Consider the following 14,988-nt stretch of genomic DNA (forward strand, 5'->3'; position numbering starts at 1 on the left):
GACCATGGCTGCTCCAATATTTGGGCATCGCTACATGCTTTCTCCTCTTGACTCGCTTGAAGCTGGCCGGGTGAGAGGCCTGAATCTACAAATGGAAAAGTGAACAGCTCTTCTGAGTGTCCAAGTGTGGGATCAGTTGTCTCCGGGCATTTGGCATGGTGGGAGGAAGGAGGATCAGGGTGAGGAATATGCGGTCCAGACTCACAGCTACTGGGACTTGACCACATGGAAGACAGGGTGGTGGAGGTGGCAAAGTGACTGGAAGCATTATTTGCTATCCAACCAACAACCTTTTGACACTGCTCTGGGTTCAATAGTGGTTTACTGCGGTCCCCTAGTAATTGGGACAGGAAGGTCGAGCGACAAGATGTGGGTGTTTGTTGTGGCACAATTTCAGCTTGCCCACGGCCACATCCTCGGCCTCTGCATGCATCATCATGTCCACTTCCCCGTCCCTTGCCGTGCAGCTTGCCCATTTTAAATGGAAAACAATATTTTCCACGTTCACGAGAAATGGCTGATTTTGGAAAGGAGTTATATGTGGTACGTCTGACAGAGAACCCCGGTTTTAAATAGAAGGCCTGTGATTTACTAATATTATTTTACACAGAGACCTAGTCTGAATAGCTTGACCAACACACTGCAACAAAATGGAAGGCAGAAATGGCTGATTTTGGAACACTGTTATAGGTGATATGTTTGACAGAGAACCACGGTTTTAAATAGCAGGCCTGTAATTTACTAATACTATTCTTCACAGACACCTAGTGTGAATAGCTTGACCGACACACTGCAGCAGAATGGAAAAGGAGGCCAATATTTTCCACATTCAGTTCAAATTTCTGGATTTTCATCTCTGAAATATGGAACAGATCTGGCTGTATTCCACAGTGCTATCAAGCAAATTGAGCAGAAAAATTGTGTACTCTGGATTGCTTTTTAAGCAAATAACTAGGATTAAGATAAAAAAAAAATTGCCCTGGCTCTTGATGTCTGGGGCTATGTCTACAAATATCTGTAATTATTACAGCAGCATCAGACAGGGCATTCAATGGACCCTCTTGCGCTATATGCACTGCAGTCTGCCACATACACTGCCTGCCTGCCTAACACTGATTATATGCAGCTGGATTAGTCCTCAGAAGGACTGTTAGATCAGATGTATATATATATATATATATATATATATATATATATATATATATATATATATATATATATATATATATATATATATATATATATATATATATATATACAGTACAGACCAAAAGTTTGGACATACCTTCTCATTTAAAGATTTTTCTGCATTTTCATGACTATGAAAATTGTACATTCACACTTAAGGCATCAAAACTATGAATTAACACATGTGGAATTATATACTTAACAATAAAGTGTGAAATACTGAAAATATGTCTTACATTCTAGGTTCTTCAAAGTAGCCACCTTTTGCTTTGATGACTGCTTTGCACACTCTTGGCATTCTCTTGATGAGCTTCAAGAGGTAGTCACCGGAAATGGTCTTCCAACAATCTTGAAGGAGTTCCCAGAGATGCTTAGCACTTGTTGGCCCTTTTGCCTTCACTCTGCGGTCCAGCTCACCCCAAACCATCTTGATTGGGTTCAGGTCTGGTGACTGTGGAGGCCAGGTCATCTGGCGTAGCACCCCATCACTCTCCTTCTTGGTTAAATAGCCCTTACACAGCCTGGAGGTGTGTTTGGGGTCCTTGTCCTGTTGAAAAATAAATGATGGTCCAACTAAACGCAAACCGGATGGAATAGCGTGCCGCTGCAAGATGCTGTGGTAGCCATGCTGGTTCAGTATGCCTTCAATTTTGAATAAATCCCCAACAGTGTCACCAGCAAAGCACCCCCACACCATCACACCTCCTTCTCCATGCTTCACGGTAGGAAGCAGGCATGTAGAGTCCATCCGTTCACCTTTTCTGCGTCGCACAAAGACACAGTGGTTGGAACCAAAGATCTCAAATTTGGACTCATCAGACCAAAGCACAGATTTCCACTGGTCTAATGTCCATTCCTTGTGTTCTTTTGCCCAAACAAGTCTCTTCTGCTTGTTGCCTGTCCTTAGCAGTGGTTTCCTAGCAGCTATTTTACCATGAAGGCCTGTTGCACAAAGTCTCCTCTTAACAGTTGCTGAAGAGATGTGTCCGCTGCTAGAACGCTATATGGCATTTATATGGTCTCTAATCTGAGCTGCTGTTAACCTGTGATTTCTGAGGCTGGTGACTCGGATAAACTTATCCTCAGAAGCAGAGGTGTCTCTTGGTCTTCTTTTCCTGGGGTGGTCCTCATGTGAGCCAGTTTCTTTGTAGCGCTTGATGGTCTTTGCAGCTGCACTTGGGGACACTTTCAAAGTTTGCCCAATTTTTTGGACTGACTGACCTTCATTTCTTAAAGTAATGATGGCCACTCGTTTTTCTTTACTTAGCTGCTTTTTTCTTGCCATAATACAAATTCTAACAGTCTGTTCAGTAGGACTATCAGCTGTGTATCCACCAGACTTCAGCACAACACGACTGATGGTCCCAACCCCATTTATAAGGAAAGAAATCCCACTTATTAAACCTGACAGGGCACACCTGTGAAGTGAAAACCATTTCCGGTGACTACCTCTTGAAGCTCATCAAGAGAATGCCAAGAGTGTGCAAAGCAGTCATCAAAGCAAATGGTGGCTACTTTGAAGAACCAAGAATATAAGACATATTTTCAGTTGTTTCACACTTTTTTGTTAAGTATATAATTCCACATGTGTTAATTCATAGTTTTGATGCCTTCATTGTGAATGTACAATTTTCAAAGTCATGAAAATACAGAAAAATCTTTAAATGAGAAGGTGTGTCCAAACTTTTGGTCTGTACTGTATTTATATGTTGTGGAATACCTATACTAAGTATAAACAAGCAAATCTCTCCCTGACTCAGCAGCACCTCTTCCTACTCTGCCTGGTTCCGGGGTAGACTGACGAGTATAGACCTGTTGACGCTGTGTGGCCGGCCAGCCAATCACTACAGTGCCGCAAACAACATGGCTAGAGCAGTACAGCGCGTGGCAGGCAATCCCTGCATGTTCATTGGCTCTCTAAAGAGTGCCAAACATGCAGGGAGGGGATCAGAGTTCCCACCCGAGCAACCCGGAAATACTCTCCGAGCTTGTCGAGCACCATGATGCTCGGGCAAGTACCGAGCAGTGGCGAGCACATTCACTCATCACTAGTTGTAAACTTTTTGATTATGTTGCACGCTGTGAACAAAGAAACATCAATATCTCTGGAGATGGACTTATAACCTTGAAAGTATTGATACAGTGTTTCCCCGAAAATAACACCTACCCCGAAAATAAGCCGTAGCATGATTTTACAGGATGTTTGCAGTTTTCTTGAAACATAAATTCTACTCTAAAAATAAGCCCTAGTTACAGTCAGGTCCGACGTTAGGAGAAGTCAAACTGGGCAGTCGCCCGGGTCCCCCACTCTCTTAGGGGCCTCCAGCGTTTCTATTCCGATGATAAAGCTGCTTGAGGACCTTTGGTGACTTCACAGTGATGTGACCATAATGTCACCAAAGGTCTCTCAACTGCAGGAAGCTGGTGAACTGTACAGGAGGCAGGCTGATATGCAGGGCCAGCATTAGGGAGAATGGGAACAAACTGAACAATTTTTCAGGTCCCCCACTCTCTAAGAGGCCCCCAGCATTTCTATTCTGAGGTCAATCCTGCTTGAGGACCTTTGGTGATATAACAGTCATGTGACACTGATGTCACCAAAAGTCTCTCAACTGCAGGAATCTGGAGCTGAAGAGAAGACAGGCTGGTATGTACTGTATGTGCAAATTAAAGGGAAACGGTCAGCAGATTTTTGCTATGTAATTTGAGGACAGCATGCTGTAGGGGTCAAAACACAGATTTCAGCGATACCTCTCTTATCAAGCTCTGTGATTTTATTTACTTACAATGATTGTTTTAGCACCAGGATCTTATCATTGCTGGATACACTCTCTTTGCCTTCATTATGCTGCTCTCAGATGAGGTAGCAAAAACCTGCTGACAGATTCCCTTTCACTCTGAAACATGTTTTCACCTTCCTGACCAGGCCAATTTTTTGAATTCTGACCAGTGTCACTTTATGAGATAAGAACTCTGGAACGCTTCAATGGATCCCACTGATTCTGAGAATGTTTTCTTGTGACATATTGTACTTCATGATAGTGGTAAAAGACGGATTTTGGTAAGAACTTACCTGTAAAATCCTTTTCAGCGAAGGAAGGAAGGGAGACACAGATCCATTACTAGTGGGTAGGCGGAGCCCCACAGGATAGTTCACCTCAGATTTAAAAAAAGTGACGACCGGCCCCTCCAGCTTAGGCTCCTCCTACTCCCATGTTCTCCAGTCCGTACACAAGCTAAGGAAGAGCAGACAACACCAGCAGAACAGTACAACCCCTTCTGAAAAATTCAGAAATGTGAGAAAACAGGTTACACAATAACAGCAAGAAAAAACACACAGTCCTAGGTACAACTCACTGGACCTGACAACTGCGATGAGCTGGCGATGCTGGAAAAGAGCCGTAGTGCGCCAACCCCAGACCAGATGACCGCCATCAGGAAAGGGTCGCGCCGCATCTAGAAACAAAAATATACTTCTGCCATGGGAGGGTGCTGTGTCTCCCTTCCTTCCTTCGCTGAAAAGGATTTTACAGGTAAGTTCTTACCAAAATCCGTCTTTCAGCAGCAGAAGGGAAGGAAGGGAGACACAGATCCATTACTAGTGGGACGTCCCAAAGCAGTCCAAAACTCTAGGGTGGGAAATAGAGGCAGAATCTCCAACACCCCAACAACTTAGGTAAGAGCGCAACCAGCGCAGAACAAAAAATAAAATAAAATAAAGAGGTAACCTAAACCACCACCGCCTGCAGGACCCTGCGCCCCAAGGCCGCATCGGCGGAAGCACTCACGTCCACCCTATAAAATTTAGTAAAGGTGTGAACGGAGCGCCAGGTAGCCGCCCGGCAGAGCTGCTCTGCCTAGGCCCCCTGACGAAAAGCCCACGACGAACCAACAGCCCTCGTGGAATGAGCCCGAACTCTCACCGGACAAGGCTTGCCCTTGAGCCGGTACGCTTCCAGGATAGCCGAACGTATCCACCGAGCTATAGTGTCCTTGGAAGCACGCTGACCACGTCGACGACCAGCAGGAATCACAAAAAGAGAGTCCGACTTCCGAAACCCTTGCGTGATTGAAAGATAGAACTTCAATGCCCGTACCAAATCCACCGAGTGCAAGGCCAGCTCCTTTGGACTCCTCGGCTTTGGACAGAGAGAAGGTAACACGATGTCCTGATTGACGTGAAAATGCGACACCACTTTAGGTAAAAAATCTCCACGGGTATGAAGCACCACACGATCCAGAAGAAATTCCAGAAAAGGTGGCGAGCAAGACAGTGCCGCCAACTCCGCAACCCTTCTCAAAGAGGTGACCGCAACCAGGAAGGCCACCTTCCAAGAAAGCAAGTAAAGCGTAGCCGAATCCATAGGCTCAAAAGGCCCATGCTGAAGAGCTTCCAGGACTAGATTAAGCCGCCAAGGGGCCACGACCGCCCTCCGAGGCGGAAACTGACGAGCAACCCCACAAAAAAAAGAACGCACGTCCCTACGTGAAGCAATAGCCCTTTGAAAAAGCGCGGATAGAGCAGATACCTGACCTCGCAAGGTACCAACTGCTAGACCCTTGGCCAAACCATATTGCAGAAACGCCAAGAAGTTGGGGATGGAAAAAACCCTCGGGTTCCTTGACAATCCAGAACACCAAGAATAAAAAGACTCCCAAGTTCTGTGATAAATCCTAGTCGTAGCTGGACCTCTGGCCGCCCGCAAGATAGAAATAACCTCGGACGAAAAACCACGACGGTTTAAGATCTCGGTCTCAAGTGCCACGCCATCAAACGAAGTGCCTTCAGGTCCGGATGACGAATGGGCCCTTGGATTAACAGGTCCGGGCGAAGCGGCAGTGGAAACGGAGGCGCCGCCAGCAAAGACACCAGCGTCGAATACCACGCCCTCCGTGGCCAATCCGGGGCTACCAAAATTGCTGGTACTCGTTCGAGTTTGATCCGCCGAATCACCAATGGAAGTAAGGATACTGGCGGAAACACATAGATCAGCTCAAACTGGTCCCACGGGGCCACTAGAGCATCTACCGCCACAGCCTCCGGGTCCCTGTACCTGGACATGAATGTCAGAACCCTGGCTTTCAGCCTGGATGCCATCAAGTCCACCTGAGGAGTCTCCCACCGGGAACACAGCAGTGCAAAGACTTCCGGATGGAGACTCCATTCCCCCGGATCCACCTGCTCGCGACTGAGGAAGTCCGCCGAGATATTCAGCACACCTGGGATATGAATCGCAGAGATGGCCGAAACCCTGGACTCGGCCCAAACCAGGATCCGGGAGACCTCCATCATGAGTCTGGAACTCCTCGCCCCGCCCTGATGGTTGATATACGCGACAGCCGTCGCATTGTCCAACTGAATCCGGATCGGCAGACCGCTCAACAGGACCGTCCAATGTCGGAGGCAGAGAAAAATTGCTCTCAACTCCAGAACGTTGATCGGTAGAGACGACTCCTCTGACGACCAGACCCCCTGAACCCAGAGGTCGTTCCAAACCCCCCCCCCCAGCCAATCAGACTGGCATCGGTGGAAATCACCGACCACCTTGGGAGAAGAAAGGATTTCCCCAGGGATAGAGTTTCTGGACGTAACCACCATCCAAGAGACTCTCGCACCCTGCGGGAGATAACGACAGAGTGATCTAGTGAAGTCGGCGAACGATCCCAACTGTTCAGAATTAGATTTTGGAGATCCCGGGAATGAAACTGTGCAAACGGTACGGTGTACATTGCTGCCACGACCAGACCCAGAAGGCGCATGCATTCCCAAATGGACATTGCCATCGCCGACCTCATAGCCTGGACATGGCGACGAAGGTTCGCTTGCTTGTCCGGAGGCAGGGATACCACTGCCCGTACTGTGTCGAAAAGCATCCCCAAGAACAGGATTGACTGTGTCGGTTCCAATGACGACTTCTTCCAATTGACCAGCCACCCGAAGTCCTCCAGGTGCTGGAGGGAGAGATCGCGAGCAGCCATCGCCTCCTCCGCTGTGGGCGACACAATCAACAGGAGAAATGTAAGGTCATACATATGGGAAGGAAAAATGGAAGTCACCAGTACTCACTGAATGGGAAACCATTGGGGAATTCAGAGATGGAGAAGGACTTGGGCATCTTGATTGATAGCAAACTAAATTGGAGTGCCCAAAGTCAGGCCGCTGCTGTAAGGGCAAACAGGGTAATGGGATGTATCAGAAGAGGTATAGCTGCAAAGGATGAGAACATTGTTCTTCCACTGTACAAAGCACTGGTCAGACCACACTTGGAATACTGTGCTCAGTTATGGGCCCCAATATATAGAAAGGATATAAATGAGTTTGAAAAGGTACAAAGGAGGGCAACAAAATTAATAAGGGGAATGGAGGGACTGCAATACCCAGAGAGGTTGGAAAAACTAGGACTATTCAGTCTGGAAAAGAGAAGGTTGAGGGGGGACATAATAAATGTGTACAAATATGTTAGGGGACAGTATAGAGACCTTGTCCGGGATTTGTTCAAAAGGAGGGATATTACGGTAACAAGAGGGCACTCACTAAGACTGGAAGAGAAAAGGTTTCAGCACCAGCATAGGAAGGGGTTCTTTACGGTAAGAGCAGTGAGAATATGGAATTCACTGAGTGAGGAGACGGTAATGTCGGATTCACTAAACCAGTTCATGCGGGGACTGGATGCTTTTCTAGATACCAGGCAGATTTCAGCATATACTTAAAAATAAAATAAAATAGTAGGTTGATACAGGGATTTATTCTGACTGCTGGTTTCAGAGTCGGGAGGGAATTTTTCCTCAGGTGAAGATTGGCTAAATCATTTGGGGTTTTTGCCCTCCTCTGGATCAACTTTAGCAATTACAGAACTAACAGGTCGAACTTGATGGACGCAAGTCTTTATTCGGCTTTACTAACTATGTAACAGGTCGTCCAGGTAGGGCAGAACCGTAACTCCCTGTTTTCGAAGAAGCACCGTGAGTGGCGCCAGGATTTTTGTAAAAACCCTGGGTGCCGAGGCCAACCCGAATGGTAGGGTCACAAACTGGTAATGGGCCTGACCTATGGCGAAATACAGGAAGCGCTGGTGGGCCCTGCCGATAGGGATATGCAAATAAGCGTCGCGGATGTCGATCGACACCAAGAAATCGTACTGCGACAGAGCCGCTACGACCGAGCGGAGAGACTCCATGCGGAATTTTCGGGTCCGGACATGAAGATTTAAATCTTTGAGATCTAGAATGGGGCGAAACTTGTCCTCCTTTTTGGAATAAAACCCCCTTCCCTGGTCCTCTGGCGGAACCGGAACCACCACACCCTGCGGCAGAAGAGTGTCCACCTCCCGCAGCAGTGCTGCAGCCAGTTTGGGCTCGGACGGGGTGCGTGACTGACAAAACCTGTCCGGGGGACGAGAGTGAAACTCTATGAAATAACCTACCAACATAACCTGCGTCACAAAGGCGTCCGAAATATGGGACGCCCAAATCGACCCGAGCGGATTCCTGGCGTCAGTCCACCTTAGCGGGCTTTTTGTCAACCTCCCGTTTGTCCTGACGGAGATGTTGCTTCCAAGGAATGCGGGATTTCTGGGTGGACTTCTTACCGGAAGACGAGGGACGACTCGATCCCCAAGAAGGCTGACCGAACCGCCCCCTGGTCCGAAAGGACCGGCGACCACCACTGGCACTTGACCTGCCAGACGTGGAAGCTGCCGCCTTCCGCTGAGGCAAGGCAGCATCCTTAGCCTTGGCCTTAGCAATCAGCTCCGTGAGGTCCGAACCAAAAAGATGACCGCCTTTGTACGCTAGACTAAGCAAACCTTGTTTGGAAACTGCGTCTCCAGTCCACTGTTTAAGCCACAGTGCTCTCCTGACTGTGACGGCCGAAGACTGAGCCCTGGACAGAACGGAAGTAGTATCCAGTACTGCGTCCCTGCCATAACGTGTCGCCTCTTCCAACAGCTGGAAAAGCCTTTCCACTTCCGACAGCGGAGTTCCATCCTGCCATGCCGTCCGCAGCTGGTCCAACCACCGCAGAGAAGCCTCATGGGCCCACATGGCCCCCAAAGCTGCACGGAATCCATGACCGCGGCCTCGTAGATGGACTTCGCCGCTAACTCCGTTCTTCTGTCGAGAGGTTCCTGAAGACTGGCCTTCCCTTTAACAGGAAGCAAGGAAGATTTGCTAAGCTGAGACAGAGGAACATCCACTTCAGGGGAGGGAACCCAATTAGCGATCGTCTCCGTGGCGCAGGGATACAAGGCATCAAAAAACCGCATCCCCTGGAAGCGTTTAGCCGGACACCGGCGTTCTTTCTCCACTGCCTCGTTAAGTTCATCATGCGCCGGCAATGTTGAACGAGCCTGACGCGGCTCCTGATACAGCCGGGCCGACTTGCCAGGCTTTGTCGGCTCTTCAGACAGCTGTAACGCTTCTCGCATGGCTCCAATAAGAGCATCCACGCGGCCCGAAAGCGTAGCAGATCGACTCTGCCGAACTTCATCCTCAGAATCGGAGACTTCACCAACCGAGCTTGTTGGTGAATCCGAAGCCTCCGATGCACTGCGCGGAGGAGACAGTGCCACCACAGTCCTGCGGCGCTTCTCGCCTCGTGGTGTCGTTTGCGATTCAGCTGACACCCAATGACCCAGGAGGTTAGAAAGGCTGTCAATGGAGCGGGTGAGCGCCTCCACTTTAACATCACTAAGGGTTGAACTTGACGCCGCCGAAGACCTGGGTGTAACAGAAACACGAGACCGATCCTGAAACGGATCGGGAGAGAGGTCCGCGCCCCCTGGACCCTGATCCGACATGCCTCCCACCTCAGATGCCAGCATGTTAGAATGAGTATAATAAACTAGGGTGTGTGAAAATTCCCCCTTTTTTTTTTTTTGGGCACTGAAGGGTTAAAACTCTCCCCTAGAGAGAGTTACCCCAGCCCTGCAGAGCAAAAGTTAACCTAACGAACTGGGGGGAAGCGCCCTTTGAACCAGAAGCGTGCACCCCCAGAAAGAGTTAACAGCTCTGTTGAGCAGACCCCCTCAGAAGGGGTTAATGCTGCTGACACACTAAACACCTCACTGCCTTGAGAGTGTCCAAACAAAAAAGTGGTAGCGGCAAATAGCACCTTGCCTGCCTTAGCAGGTCAGCCAAGGTGCTTTACAATGGAGAGAACAAAAAAGAAAACTTCTGCCTTCAGGCAGAAGCGACTCACCAGTGCCGCGGTGACTGCTCCTTCTGAGCCTGTGTGGGCGGTGAACGGGAAGCAGAGAGCAGGAGGTGCACGTGGAGGGAAGCCGGAAGGAGGGAGAGGGGCGGAGAGCTCAGCGCGCGCTAAGCCAGGAGCTTCCTGTCATAACTACCATGACAGGGAAGCCGAATGACGTGAGGCCCCGCCCCCCGAGCTCACTCACAGAGCCCGCGCTCAGAGAGAAAGCGCGCGTTTTCCTGAAGGCTTCCTGTTCAAAAGTGATGGCAGGAAGCCAAGATAATAAAGCCACGCCCCCCGTTCCAACGGAGCCGCGCTCCTCCGTCCCTGCTCCCCAGCCCCCAGGGTCAGAGAATGCAGCGGTGATCCTCATACACCGTCTGCAAATACAGAAAAACAGAACATCACCACATGAAGTAACGGCGGCAGCCACAGCCGCCGCTGAAGCCCTCATACATAGAGCACTTACCCCACTGTGCGCCACAGGGACCCCCAGGGATGTGTGGCGCTTGTGGCCCTTGCTCCCCCCACGGCGGAGCGCGCAGGGACCCCACAGGCGGTGTGCGTCTCCGCCAGGAAGCGCCCTATGTCCCCCGGGGCCAGCAGGTTACTGCAGGGACCTCCTTAAGGGGTACGCAGGTCTGCCAGGGGAGGGCAGGGGTCCCGGCAGCGCCGAGACCCCCTGAGACCACTAGACCACGGGGGATCCAGGTCTCCATTGGTAAATTCTGAGGAGCTGCCAAGGCAGCGACTATCCTCTGCGACCTCAAATTTCAGACTGGAGAACATGGGAGTAGGAGGAGCCTAAGTAGAGGGGCCGGTCATCACTTTTTTTAAATCTGAGGTGAACTATCCTGTGGGGCTCCGCCTACTCACTAGTAATGGATCTGTGTCTCCCTTCCTTCCCTTCTGCTGCTGAAATTTATTTGATATGACTTACTTTTATTTGTGAAATAATTTGGCAAAAATTTTGCAATTTTCAAACTTTACATTTTTATGCCCTTAAATCAGAGTTATGTCACACAAAATAGTTAATAAGTAACATTTCCCACATGTCTACTTTACATTAGCACAATTTTTGAAACATATTTCTTTTTAGGACGTTAGAAGTATTAAAAGTTGACCAGCGATTTCTCATTTTTACAAAATTTACAAAAACATTTTTTTAGGAACCACATCACATTTGAAGTGACTTTGAGGGGTCTATATAACAGAAAATACCCAAAAGTGACATCATTCTACAAAATGCATCACCCAAGGAGCTGAAAACCACATTCAAGAAGCTTGTTAACCCCTCAAATGTTTCACAGGAATTAATGGAACGTGGAAGAAAAAAATAAACATTTAACTTTTTTTTACAAAAATTTTCCTTTAGATAAGATAAGATAAGATAAGATATACTTTATTTATCCCGGAGGAAATTGCGGTATCATCCAATCCAATTTTTTCTACTTTCACAAGGGTAACAGGAGAAAATGGACCCCAAAATGTGTTGTGCTATTTCTCATGAGTACACCATTACCCCATATGTGGGGGAAAACTACGGTTTGGGTGCACGGCAGGGCTCGGAAGGGAAGGAGCGCCTTTTGACTTTCTGAATGCAAAATTTGCTGGAATATTTAGCGGACGCCATGTCGCATTCGGAGAGCCCCTGATGTGCCTAAACAGTGTAAACCCCCCATAATGGACACCATTTTGGAAACTAGACCCCTCAGGGAACTTATCTAGATGAGTGATGAGCACCTTGAACCCCTAGGTGCTTCACAGAAGTTTATAAAGTTGAGCCATGAAAAAAATAATCAAATTTTTCCCACAAATGTTTTTTTAGCCCGAAATTTTGCATTTTCACAAGGGTAACAGGAGAAAATGAACCCCAACATTTGTTGTACAATTTCTCCTGAGTACGCCAATACCCCAGATGAGGGTGAAAACTACTGTTTGTTCACACTGCAGGGCTCAGAAAGGAAGGGGTGACATTTTATAATGCAGATTTTGACGGAATGGTCTGCGTGTGTCATGTTGAGTTTGGAGAGCCTCTGATGTGCCTAAAAAGTGTAAACCCCCAACAAGTGACCCCATTTTGGAAACTAGACCACTCAAGGAATTTATCTAGACGTGGTGAACACCTTGAACCCACAGGTGCTTTACAGAATTTTACAACGTTGATATGTGAAAATGAAAAACAAATATTTTTTTCCACAAAAATGTTTTTTAGCACCAAATCTTTTAATTTTCACAAGGATCCAAACAGAATAATGAACCCCATATAATGCTCCATACAGAATGGGTCCCATATAATGCTCCATACAGTATGGGCCCCATATATTGCTTCATACAGTATGGGCCCCATATATTGCTCCATACAGTATGGGCCCCATATATTGCTCCATACAGTATGGGCCCCATATATTGCTTCATACAGTATGGGCCCCATATATTGCTCCATACAGTATGGGCCCCCTATATTGCTTCATACAGTATGGGCCCCATATATTGCTCCATACAGTATGGGCCCCCTATATTGCTTCATACAGTATGGGCCCCATATATTGCTCCATACAGTATGGGCCCCCTATATTGCTCCATACAGTATGGGCCCCCTATATTGCTCCATACAGTATGGGTCCCCTATATTGCTCCATACAGTATGGGCCCCACATATTGCTCCATGCAGTATGGGCCCCATATAATTTTCCATTCAGTATGGGCCCCATATATTGCTCTATAGATTATGGGCCCCATATATTCCTCCATACAGTATGGGCCCCATATATTTCTCCATACAGTATGGGCCCCATATATTGCTCCATACATAAAAAAAATCATATACTCCCCTCTCCTCGCTGGCCGCAGGTCCTGTATCTCCATGGTCTTCTGGCTCTTTGCACTGTAACTGTTCAGAGCAGAGGGCACGCTGTAGTGACATCATCACGTCCTCTACTCTGAGACCTCACACAGTCAGAAGACGCTGAAGATGCCAGAGCTGCAGTGGAACAGAGAGAGGTAAGTATTGCAAGCAGTTTAAAGCACTGCTTGTCCCTGACGGCACATGGGCCCCCCACACTTGACCAGGTGCGTAGCGTGGTGACGCCGGCCCTGGGTGCCAGAACAGCTGAAACCCCCATATCTAGGGGTACAGTGACAATATTGACACCAGAGGTGGGTAACAGAATTTTATGCCTTTGGGCAGTGAAGAAAAAAATAATTACATTTTTACCACCAAAATTTTGTTTTAGCTTCAGATTTTACATTTTCACAATGGGTAAAAATGGCACCAAAATGTGCTCCCCAATTTTAGCTGAATGTAGAAATGCCCCATATGTGGCTGTATAGTACTGTTTAGCCACACGGCAAGACTCGGGAGGGAATGAGCGCTATTTGCCGCTTGGAGCACAGATTTTCCTAGCGTAGTTTGCAAACTCCATATACAGAGCCCCTAAGTGCTAGAAGAGCAGAATTCCCCCTCAATTGATGCCATTTTGGAAATTATACCCCTTTGGGAACTTATCTACAGGTGCAATGACGATTTTGACTTCATGGGTGTTTTCCAGAAACAAGCAGTTCTGGACGTTGCTGAGTGAAAATTGCAAACTACCATTGTAGTGACCAGTACATTGTAGTGACTAGTACATTGTAGTGACTAGTACATTGTGCCCAGCTCATGCTTCTGGAGACATGCACCCGTAAATTAGGCGGGCTCACATCGCTACAGAAATGCCAAACATGTGGACGCTAAATGTGGTTTAGACACACTGGGGCTCAGAAGGGAGGGGTGCATTTGGATTTGGGAGCGCAGAATTCGCTGAATTTCTTTTGGGGGCGAGGAGCCATAGCGCTTTTCCAGAGCCTTTGAACTACCAGTAACGTGGAAGCCCCCAATATTTCCGATAACAGATGACAGACCTGAGTGGGGGCTTTTTTTGTGGATTGAGTTGAAGCTTTTATTGGGAACATTTTACATAACATTTTGGATTACATTTATCTGGCACTCTTACGCTGAGCACTTACTTTGGAGTTTCCATCTAAATCTCTGTGTGACGCGATTCAGATTAAACCCCCGATGGATTCATTCACTATAATAAGGCAGCAGAGTTACTCTGGACTCCATCTGGCCTCTGTTCAGCTTCATCCTTCTTTTCAGAAGTGCACAAAATTGTGGCCGACGGGACTTTTATGCACGCCTAAAAAGATGGACACCACTGGATCACAGGGCAGATGGCGTCCACAGTTCCTCCATCTGCCTCATTATAGGGAAACTTCCACCAGGGATTCTGTCTGAATCACGTAGGGCAGCCGGGAGCCGGCTGTCAATCAACATGACACCGGCAGTCACGCCCCGTCAACAGAGCAGAGCGGAAAAGAAGCCACTGTCCTGAAGGACGTGATGTCAGTGTAAGCTGCTGAATTGCCTGCAAGAGTGGTCAGGGACTGCTCTGTTCCAGCAGAGATTGGCGCCAAGCACAACAGGCAGGTAGGTAGCCTGTTCGTTTTTAGGCCCATAATAAAGAAAAATAGTCTTGGATCTCCCCTTTAAATATTTTTCTTTACCTGCCTGTTCTCCCTATATCCATATAATAATATGAAACCTCGCTGTAGTCTATGGGTAT

Source organism: Phyllobates terribilis, unplaced genomic scaffold (assembly GCF_046119375.1).
Source record: "Phyllobates terribilis strain yellow unplaced genomic scaffold, ASM4611937v1 Scaffold_7__3_contigs__length_470593459, whole genome shotgun sequence".
Lineage (NCBI taxonomy): Eukaryota > Metazoa > Chordata > Amphibia > Anura > Dendrobatidae > Phyllobates > Phyllobates terribilis.